General features: G+C 40.3%; 1 long non-coding RNA gene across 2 annotated transcripts in view; it reads left to right on the forward strand.

Annotated features, from left to right (window-relative positions):
- The window catches only part of LOC135312082 (uncharacterized), a 15,429-nt gene extending 8,395 nt beyond the window's left edge, over nt 1-7,034 (forward strand). Inside the window, exons 4-5 of one of the 2 annotated variants that reach the window (XR_010371737.1) lie at nt 387-437; nt 1,685-4,607. This is a non-coding gene — a long non-coding RNA (uncharacterized LOC135312082). Of the gene's footprint in view, nt 1-386; nt 438-1,684; nt 4,608-5,322 lie in introns of those variants that run through there. The other variant, XR_010371736.1, reaches the window with a different exon arrangement.
- Nucleotides 7,035-11,740: the final 4,706 nt, after the last annotated feature.

Here is an 11,740-nt window from a genome sequence, read left to right on the forward strand (position 1 = left end):
CATAAGGCAAACAGTGGAGTGGGTGACATCAACTGCCCTAAGTTAGACCTTGAGAAAACAGAATTTAGAGATTAACACATTTAAAACCATATAAAGTTACTGCTTAGGATGCTTGAATAATGGGAAAGAAGAAATGCTCGAAAGATATTTTTTTCAATTGAGTTCACAGCTTGTTTTGAAAGCGTGAACATTTCACTGATGAAACACAGTCATAGAAATCTGTGTTTTGGAGAGTGTTTATGTGCAAAGTAGAGTGTTTGGACATTTCTGTGAGTGCGTGTGAAGAACAAGAATATTTTATCTCTCATTTGGAAATAAACATATGGAAAAGACTGAGTTACATTTTCCCAGACTGCCTATTTGATTTCATTTCATCTAACTTCAAGTTCTGTGAGAAGAACGCTGTTCTCCAGGGAGGACACGCCGCCAACATGAGGGTAGGTGGAATGTAAGGATATCTGGTTTGCGAGGATATCTGGCTAACAGCTAGTCACCTTCAAAGATAAGGACAAGAGGCAAGAGAAGTAATAAATTAAACACTCTGATAGTGCAAATCTTAAGGAACAGGAGATAACAAGGCAGTAACAAATACGGGGATCCTTAGGGCGCTGATTGATGGGCCACTGAAAGAACCTGTGAAGCATGGCCTTGAAGAGGTTCAGCCAGAACTTTGTTGCTGATAAACAAGAGAGAAACAAGATTATTGTAGATCTCATGAGAAGGTGCAAACTTCTAATGGGATATTTGAGGGGACTTGGGAGGTTCTGTAAAACTTATTAAGGCTGTTTTGGGGGGATTGTGGGAATTAACAAAAGTTATTATGTCACATTTAGGAAAGGAGCCAAATGCAGGGAAAGGAAGAGATGGAGATGGATCGGAAAGGAATGAGTGGTAAAATGGAGAGGAGGAAAAGGCGTCGGTCATGTGTGCAACAAGCTGCTGGCCAGTATGCTTCTCTGGCTAAGCCTTGTGCTTGAGTGCCTCAGTGTAGCCCATCTTGCTATTAAACTCTGTTCTTCCCAACTGTTTTCCCATGTGGATGTGCCTGATCGACAGTGAGTTTCACGAAAGAGTAGCTGGTGGATGGGATGAGAGGTCAGGCTGCCTGCACCTGTACACAGAGGCCACAGATTGAAGGGGCCCATAGGTCTAGGGGCCAGTGACTAGAGAGAGGGGTCAGCGGCAAGAGGAGCCCATTTGTGTGTGTGTGTGTGGCAGCAGCACAGCTGGAGTCACTGGTGAGTTGGGTAGGAGGACTGTGAGCTTGATAGTGGAGGGGCTGGGGGTCTGTTAGTCAGCTGCTGGAGTGACCATAGATCCGGACCGTCTGCCAGAGAGACCCCATGTACATATGTGCTAGCAAGCTTTGAGCCTGATTAGCCAGCAAGTAAGAACATGATCAGGCCATCAGAATTGTTCGTATCTGTGTGAGGGCATTTGGTGTAAACCTGTAGGCATGCAGGTGCTGGTGCAGGCACTGCCCTCTCCCTGGGTTGCTCTGTGCTGCCAGATGTGTGCCTGTGTATCTTTGGGCTACCTGCCTAGCCAGGCTGCTGGCTGGATCCAGGAGTGGCAACAGCAGCATACACAGCAACAGGAAAAAGCCCTGGGGTCTTTCAGCCCACCAGCCTTAGCTTTCCTTAACATCCAGTTCCATGGACTTATGACTGCTTTTTGTTTGCAGTGTATCTACACCATGTCTGTGTTGTGTACAAACATATGAAGATCTGGGTGTTGGCAACCACAGGAAGCAGCTGTGTGTATGAAGAAGTCTATATGTCAGTAATTTATTGCGTTGCTTTTTAGTACATTCTCAGAGGTGGTGATACAATTTTGTAAGTATACATGTACCCTAGGATTTGAAAACCTTCTAGAGAACAACTGAAGCTAATGTGCAAATGCAGCAGAGAATTCAGAAGTGTCTGTCTGAAATGTAGGTGTGTTTGTAGCAGCCCTATTCATATATTACAGTAGCACATTGATTTAATATCTTATTTCAAGTCCACCTCGTGGATGTCTGGGAATGACATAGGTTTTGCCATCAATATGTTCAGGCTGAAAAGTTTCTTTTCTATCTTCATTTTTATTCCCGAATGTACACTTCTGACACTTGATTTGTGATAGCTGACACCTCAAAGCTGATATATGGCTCAAGAATTAAGCAGCACAGGGCCAGACTGAATGAGCTAGCTATAATCTCTCAAACATACAATACTGTCTGACATAAAATGTGAAAATCATCAGCGTGTGTATAGTGTCATACAGAAAAAAGTACTAAAATGAAGTGGAAAATTACTTGAGTTTTGACTCAGAGGAAGTTAAGCTTTTAAACTACCTGGTATGCATTTTTCAATGTATTTTTAATCTCTTTTCCTTTCTTTTCAAGGATGTAGAAACCAGAATTATATTTCTGTATTTCAAATCCAGTCCTGTGTCCCTATTTCTGAGGGAAGGCAAGGCAAGGCACAAGGAAGGGAAGGGCACAAGGAGGACAGAGTCAAAGTCTTTCCCAGCAGGTTTCTGGATTGTTCAGTACTGCACTAGGGGAAGTGGCAACTGAGCTACAATGATGGCCTTTGTTGCCTATACTTGCTTTGAAAATGACAATTGAAATGAAGGTAGAATTTTCCAGGCTTTTGGGGGGAGGAAAACTGAAGTTGCTACACCCTGAGTTACTGTACCAAACATAGGTCTGTTTAAAATTAATTTACTGTAAATCAGTAGTCTACCTGATGACAAGAAACATGTTTTGTGTATCTTAAAAAATCCAGAAAGTGACTTTGAAGATTTGGAAAAGTGTAATGCCACTGTTATGTAAGAGCATATATAGATGATGGTTTTAACTGCTGTAATAGTGGTCAAACTGGAATTTGGATGAGAATGTGCTGCCTTCCTCCAGTAAAACAAAAGGTGGAACAGAGGTTCTAGGTAACATGTGACTGATGGCCACTAAAAATATACAAAGGAGTATGAAGCTTAGAAGAAAAGACATATACCTGATTTCAGGTACCAGTATGTGATCTGCTAAATATATTTTGAGAGTAGCCACACTCACAGTTTGGAGAGTGAAATCTTAGTGTATGGGAAATCCTATTTCAACCTCCTTGAATTAGGAAATTTGTCATAATGTGTGAAAACAGTTCCCAGCCACTGAAAGGATCTTTCATGACAGAAAGTCAGAAAGCCTTTCAAAGAAGCCAAATTTCATAGAATAATAGAGTCATAGAATAGTTTAGGTTGGAAGAGACTTTTAGAGGTCATCTAGTCCAACCCCCTGCAGTGACCAGGGACATCTTCAACTAGACCAGGTTGCTCAGAACCCTGTCCAGCCTGACCATGAATGTTTCCAGGGATGGAGCATCTACCACTCCTCTGGGCAACCCGTTCTGGTGGTACACCACCCTCATCATAAAAAACTTCTGCATTATATCTAGTCTAAATCTACCCTCTTTTAGTTTAAAACCATTACCCCTTGTTCTATTGCAACAGGCCCTACTAAAAGGTTTATCCCCATCTTTCTTATAAGGCTTCCTTTAAATATTGAAAGGCCTTAATAAGGTCTCCTCAGAGCCTTCTCTTCTCCAGGCTGAACAAGCCCAACTCTCTTCACAGGAGAGGTGCTCCAGCCCTCAGATCATTTTTGTGGTCCTCCTCTGGACCTGATCCAACAGTTCCATGTCCTTGTGCTGAGGCCTCCAGAGCTGGATGCATCACTCCAGGTGGGGTCTCACCAGAGCAGAGTAGAGGGGCAGAATCACCTCCCTCTACCTGCTGGCCATGCTTCTTTTGATGCAGCCCAGGATACGGTTGGCCTTCTGGGCTGTGAGTGCACATTGCTGGCTCTTGTCCAGCTTTTCATCCGCTAGTACCCCCAAGTCGTTCTCTGTAGGGCTGCTCTCAATCCCTTCATCCCCCAGCCTGTATTGATACTGGGGGTTGCCCCAACCCAGGTACAGGACCTTGCACTTGGCCTTGTTGAACCTCATGAAGTTCACATGGGCCCACTTCTTGAGCTTGTCCAGGTCCCTCTGCATGGCATCCCACCCCTCAGGCTTGTCAGCTGCACCACTCAGCTTGGCGTCACCTGCAAACTTGCTGAGGGTGCACTCAATCTTGCTGTCTATGTCACTGATGAAGATATTAAACAGTACTGGTCCCAGTACTGACCCCTGAGGGACACCACTTGTCACTGATCTCCATCTGGACATTAACCCCACTTTTGGTAATTAGCTGCCTCATGGGTCAGTGGTCAGAGGAAAGACCATATGCCATTATTTCCCAAAACAGATCAATAAGCAAGTTTCAGCAGAAAGAGACGTATAGTTACACTAAATGGTTTATTTAATTTAAGAATGTTTAAACAGGGATCAAAACCAACCACAGTGTCAGGAAAAAGCTTGCTTCAGTTCAGCAGAACAGCTATTTTCCGTCTTGACCTACCAAAGAGAAGCAGTACTGTTTGGCTCACCAGAGTCAGGAAACTGAGATGTTTTATGATCCCGTTGGAATGGTATCTATCTCACTGAAGCTAGCAGTGTGAGGAATGCTGTTTTACAACCATGTTTTAAAAGTAACACAAATACTGCAGTATTTTATGAAAAGTTTGACTTTGCTTTAAAGATCTGAGGAGAAGCTAAGCAAGCAAGGGGAGATTCAGATCACAATCTAAAGTTTGTTTTTTAAACTTGGGAGATATTAATGCAGGGTATAAGGCCAAGTCAGCTTTTTTTGTCTTTCAAGCTTGTAAATAGACTTTTAATAATAGAGAGTCTACAGGCTTATATTTTTATAACAATCTGGTCCTTCTCCATGGCATTCACTAACTCTGCCACCTGCTCCGTGTAAGTTCAGGCTAAGCAATAGCACAATACTTTGCTGCCTGGGGTTAGGCCAAGCAGACAGAGAATCCTCTGGCAGTGCTGTGTCTGAGTATCCCATCAGTGGTATAAGTTAGCACTTGTGAATCTTCTTCCATCTCAGCATTTCGGTGTCTTCTAGTTACTAATACCTCAGACTGAACTCACATGGAGAATTTATCTTTCTTTTATCCTTTGTTTCTGCAAGCTTTTAAGGCTTAATAAACAATATATTCTTTAACTATTTGGTCATAAGGTTTTAAAACTTGATTATGTTTGCCTTTGGGTAACAAAAAGCTCCAGTAAAGTAAACTATGTAACATGTGTAAAGATAACACTTTTCTTCACAGCCTGGTTATAGCTTTGGACAACATTTTAAAGCCTACTAGCAATTGTAAATCAATACATGTCAATTAAATGTACACGTGGCTGCCAGTTCAAATTTGTTCTGTATTTATTTACTCAGGTTTGTCTGCTACCAGTTATTTCACCTTTTATCAACTACAAGCAGCATGAACCTAACAATGAAGAATGATGCAAATGTAATGATCATATTGATTGAACTAGAGATTCATTCCTTGAGAGAGATTGAATGCACCTACTGAAACAGAGGCTACTTAGGTAATGGACTTAGATGAGCTAAATATCAACTGAAACTCTCACAGAATGGACATCATGGTATTCACCTCCTGAGGATATATAGGTAATAGTCAATTCTTGTCAGAAGTTGGGCCAAAGCTATGCTTCAGGGAACATTAGGGTGCACCATAATGGCCTCCACAGCTCAGAACAGTTCAGAAATGCCAGTGAATGAAAACAAAACAGGTTTCACTTCAAAATACTGAAAACAGTTTACAGCTATTGTTTTCCTCAGCCTTACAGAAGATGCAGCCCCTTCTTTCTTACCCCTTATCAGTTGCTTGGCTAGGTTTCCTGTGGCTTGATTTCAGCCCTACCTGTGATCCTGCAAGAGGACAGTGGATGTACAGAGCTGTCAAGACCAGCACTATTTCCCCTTAGGAGCAGAGGGAACCGATACTGCCTGAACTCATTATCTGCTGGTGCATCTGCATTGCCTGTATGAATTATTATTCCTCATAAGTGACTAACTCAGCATCCATTTATCTACAATAATCTCATAATGTAAAAATTTTACTTTATTTCAAACAGTCCTCTAGACAATTACGCAGTTACAGAAAGGTACCATCTCTGTGATATTATCATGGTTAAGTTAAAATGTGTGATGGGAACTTTAGCTCATACACTAGAAATGGTCTTTCTACTTATGCTTTTAAGATGTACAAAGCAGATTTTCCTTGTTCATCCAATGGTCACTGCATGTGAAATCTCATCTTCCTGATGGAAAAAAGGTCAAGTCACCTAACTGCTTAAAATCTGAATGACTCAACCATCTTCAATGCTGTCTTTTAAAATATATTTTTAATGCAGACTTGTAAGTCTTCCAAGCTTAGCAGGTGACTGCCAGTTCTGGTGCCCCAGACTGACATCCAGCTCACAGCACTAAACTGATTAGGGTCCTCACCCTTCACCTGCCCATGTGCTAGGACAACACCTTTGGCTCCACCTATCTCCCATCACTTGAGACAATTGCCTTAACCCTTTAATATTCACCCTCTGGGTTTTTTCCCCACTTTTATAAACCCTGGTTCTGTTCCTTTGTTCAAATGAGGTAATACCATCATGCTTGCAGTAACAGTCCTTCCAGAGTAAAAAATTCTTAAAGATGGGAGGAGGTCTGGAGACAGTAACCAAGGTCAGTCACAGCCCCAGGATGGCCGGGAAGGGCTATGGTGATGCAGATGGCCAGGCCGGCATGCCAGCGTGTGGGTCAAAGGCATCTCCACAGACTGTCATGATCACCAGCAGCACTGTCTCTAAGTTGGTCCTGAGCTTGGGCAGCCAAACCCCAGGATAAGGGATACGCTCAGAGCCCTGCCACCTTTTTAGAGGAGAAGAATGGGAAAATTCAGCTTGCTGGTATGTAGAGAAAAAGTTATTTTGAGGGCTTGAGGGATTTTTTGCTGGGAGGTTAGATACATAGCTGCTGTCTTCAATTTCAGCCTTTGGAATGTGCCCAGAGAAACAATGGGACCGAAAAGTGACAAAACAGAAACACAGTGTCTTGCTGATATTTAAACCACTGTCATTTTGATTCCTGTAATTTTGATTCCTGTCATTTTGATTCCTGTCATTCATAAGATAAATCTTACTTCTTCAGTCAATTCTACAAAGCGCACTTGTCGTACAGGTGGGGAAATGTCCTCAAAGTTATCCATCACAAATGGGAAGTGTGCTGTGCATAACCAGGTGCTTATGCAGTGATCACGCTCCCAATACACAGTGCCTCTGGTTCATGAAGCGCTCTAGGGAATATCAGGTTTTGTAATCTCACCACTTCTGCACTTTCCTGTATTCAGTAGCTTTGCCTAAGCTTAATATGCCTGAGTATATCAGGATGGGAAATATTTTTAATATTCTTTCTTCAAAAACTATCTTAATTCTTGGACAAGGGCTCTTGGAGCAAATAGTTCTTTTGCCTTGCTTTCTGCCTCTTCATTAATAAATACATTTTCTGTTGTTGTTGATATGCAATTTCAATCTAAAGAGGTCAGTTTAACACAGATCAGTTTCATCACAGATCAAATTAGCATATTGATTGGGACTATGAAGAGCATAACTACTCAGTGATGCAGAGAGTACATAGCCTAATTCTGCTTATTTAGGGATAATATTTTTACCTCCAGAAAGGTATGGCTAGCAGTCAGCATACATTAGTTGAAGTAATAAAAGTATATAATGTCCCAGAGTATACAGAAGCTTAGATGGACCTTTGGATGTAATGCTTGCACTCCAGGTATGACTAACACCCAGTTTATCGGGGTTCATCGGTTCTGGCGAGGCAGAATTAGGGAGTTCCGAGGTGGTCTTCCCAATGCGTTTGGTTCCAGTCGGTTTATTGGCTGGGTACAAAACCAGCTGTGATCTGCTCTGCAGCTGAACTCTTGTATTTCCTTAGAAAGGGGGCTCCCAAGGAGTCCTGGCACGTCTGTAAGTGGTCCTCTCTGTATCACATAGCCAGGTTCATATTGTACTGTGCCTGATCTAGTAAATTCTGCTGGAATTCATCAGGATCATGAGTAGGATGGCTTTGCTTATGTCTTTGGACTAGTTAATTGCAACACAGCTATATTGCTACAGAAATGAAGCTATTCTGCATTCCCAGTCTTACACTGCCTATCTCAAAGTTCCCTGTTGCTTAACTGTATGATTCTCTCATACTAACCCACATATTATTCAGTGCTTTTACTTTGCCTAAGTGCAATGAGAGAGCAATTAGAGAGACACAGCAGCAGTCAACATTCAGTGTTTCAGGGGAATGTCCTCCTGCTAATTTTTTTGCCTCCGCATTCTGCTTTCCTGCTAGATTAGTGCCATTTCTTAATCTGTATTTGTTTATAATGTAAAGCCCTATAACATTGCTTAATCTGCATCAGTTCATCGCCAGACTGAGAGTATAAAAGCATCAGGCCCACAGGTTACCTTTTACTTACGGCCATGCACCATGAATGCAGAAAACACACAAATCATGGAATGATATTAAAGCCCTTGCTCAGCAATTTTTGAACAGTTCACTAGATCAGATATAACAAGGCTGAGCCTGAACATAAGTGCATGGCATTATGGAAATGTAATTTAAAATTTTACATAGGCCTTATTGTAATGAAAAGTAAAACAGAGATAAAATGCTATGTAATACATCGGTTTCTATTACTTATGAATGTGAATGGTCTCGTTCAGAACCTAGGGAAGATCGTGTATATACATTTTTTGAGCTGTGTATGAGTAAGGATACAATGATTAGAACAGAGGGGACCAACCCTTGATGAAGATTTTTAGGATCTATCCTAATAAAATAGTCAATTAATTTGTTCCTAATGAATTGATGTTGCTAGTCAAATATTTAAACAGAGAATGTGTTTAGCCATCAGCAAAACTGTATAGAGGTAATTTCACACTGTGTTGCAAAGGATACAAAATAGATAAACGTGAAAAAAAGAAAATACTGATTTTTTTCTCTTTGATTTCTCCTAGTAAAAGGTATATTGTAGTTACATATGGTAAGAATATGTCCAAAGCTTTTGATGAAATTATAGTCTCCAAGTGTAACCCTTGATAAATTATTCCATATGTGGAAAGAATTATATCTTAACTGTTTAAGTTCTATTTCTGTCTAATATTACTTGTAATTTCCCAGGACATCCAGTTGCTTGGTTTCACTACTATTTGCAGTTTCTACTAATGATCTCCCAAATTAATGCTTGGCATCAAATATTCATTTATACTGTGATTATGCTGCTAGCTGGCAAGTCAGTCGTCTACTGAAGGAAATACTTTAGCAGACGAGAGACAGAGAACAGAGACATTAAACAAGTTCCGTGAGGCAATTGCCACCAGAAATCTTTTTAATTTTGGCTGATAGGGGCTGAGACAACAAGGTATCACACCGCTAAGCCTAATTATGGCAATCAATAAAGGTGTTAGTAAAATATGGTTCAAGTTTGATGATATTAACTTTGCAAATAATGAGAGGCTGCTCACATGAAAGAGCCCTCGTCAAAAAAGACATGTAAAAATGTGTGTTTGCATTGCTGAAGGGATATTATAAGAAAATGTTATATTGAAAGCACACCAACAGTGGCTGCACTTTGTGTGAACCTCCTAATAAACATGTGTGTCCTTTTTATGTTCAGTAAACAGAAAATGGTTAATTTCAGGTTAGGTTTTATCCCATTTCTGTGGAATTTATTTGGTATTTTATTTAGATGAAGCTGTAACTCAGACTAAAGGCTATGAAATTTTGTACTGATACATTTCTAAAGGTTTCTTACTGGAATAAATCACTTTGATATTGCAAGCACCGTCTTAGATCACTGTAACCCATCTGTCCCTGAGGGCATAAAACCAGAACAGTTTGAAGGAGAATAAACCCATCCTCTGAAATTCCAAAGCTCTCGTGCAATGGAATGGATGCTTTGTTAATTTCCCAAGTTTTTTGAAGATTCATCGGATGAATTCCCAACGCTGTGCAAGCCAATGGCCAATCTCCAGCAGACTACAGAGGAACCAGAGGTTCACCAATTTTTGGTGACTTTTTTTTTCAGTAATTTCAAACACTCTATTTTCTCTCTTGCTAACATTGTCCTTCCCCATTCCTTGCTTTTCTTAAATGATTTCTTCCAACAAAGATGTTCAAACTCATGATATCATTATTATTTCATTACTTGCAATATTCATTTATGAACTTTCTTTAAGTATATTGCTTTAAATGTATCACGGGAAAAAACCACTTTTTTCAGCAGACATATTAGATATTTGATATATCAGAAAACTTGAAACGCTGTGTCTGAGAACATGACATGCAAATAGTATGTTCTGTATTTCTGTTAATGCATTGCTGTATCGTGCTGTTTTATGCTTCTGTAGTGGGATGCTGGACCCCACGGGCCAGGTTCCAAGGTGCAGCATGTTTAAGAGTCAGTAATGATGCTGAAGATCAGCCAGACAGCTGAGTCCTCAACATAACAAATTATTTCTCTAAATTCGGTCAAAAGGGAAGCTAAACCAAACTATTTGGTTCTTCAGTTGGTGGCTTGTGCAATGTGTCTGCCTCACATGGGATGATGATATTTTCTGATAAAATCAGCAAAATGCTGTGAAAATGTCCACAGTGTGGAAGAAGAAAACCAAAGCTTCCACTCAAAACTAAGCCATAAATTATCATGTGACTAAGATGTGAGACTTATTTTTGCGTCTAGGAAAGAAACACATGCATCATCTGATCTTTTTGCATTGCAGCATGACTCATACTACACAGTTCATCTGAGCTCATCTCTGCAAGTTTTGGTTTTTTTTGCTCTTGATGTTACAAATTCTTGGGTTTTTTTACTCATCCTGCTCTGATTATATAAACAGAAAATGTAACATTTCTTCTCTATCTGAGAAGTAAACAAAATTCAAAGGTCAAAATCATAGCTACAGTGAGTCAATAATTAAAATCAGTAATGTGCCACCAACTAAGATACACATTTAACACATCAATATATTAACTTGAAAGGGTGAAGAAAAGAGCGATGAGGGTTTTGAAAGATATATGAGAAGCAACTAAGCAGGGTAGGACTCCTTAGCCCTAGAAAGAGAGGACAGCTGGGTAGTAGAGGTATATAAATTATGAGTAATGATGGCAGATAATGGTAACAATAAATAGGGAAGTAATGTTTATTCAGTATAGCTAAGAAATAAAATTATCAAGTGGCAAGTTCAAAACATATAGAAAGAGGTGTTTCATCACAAAGTAAAAATTACTCTGGGAAAATCGTTGCTATAGATTTTTAGCGATGCCAAAAATTTACACAGATACAGAAGCAATTCAACACATTCGCAGAAGAAAAACCCATCGGGAGTTTTTTGCATAGAGTAAATTTACACTGGGATTTCAGAAGGATGGGTTTGCCCACCTTTGAGCTGTTCTGATTTTATGCCCTCAGGTACAGATGTGTTGCAGTGGTCTAAGATGGCATTTACAACCTCAAAGCGATTTATTCCAGTAAGAAACCTTTATAGAAGTACATCAGTACCAAACTTCATAGCCTGTAGTCTGATTTACTAGCTGTTTACAAATCTGCTCTCTGTGGTTGAGGAGGTCCTTTGCTGCAGGACTCTGGAAAATAGGTTGGTGTGTCGGGGAATTACCACCATATGTTTTACCTTTTCATCTCTCTTCAGCCACTGTCAAGGACAGGTTATAGACTAAATGAATCTTTAGTCTGACCCCAAACAGGTTTAGGTTTTTTTTCTAATACATG

The sequence above is a fragment of the Phalacrocorax carbo genome, chromosome 2 (genome assembly GCF_963921805.1).
Source record: "Phalacrocorax carbo chromosome 2, bPhaCar2.1, whole genome shotgun sequence".
Classification (NCBI taxonomy): Eukaryota; Metazoa; Chordata; class Aves; order Suliformes; family Phalacrocoracidae; genus Phalacrocorax; species Phalacrocorax carbo.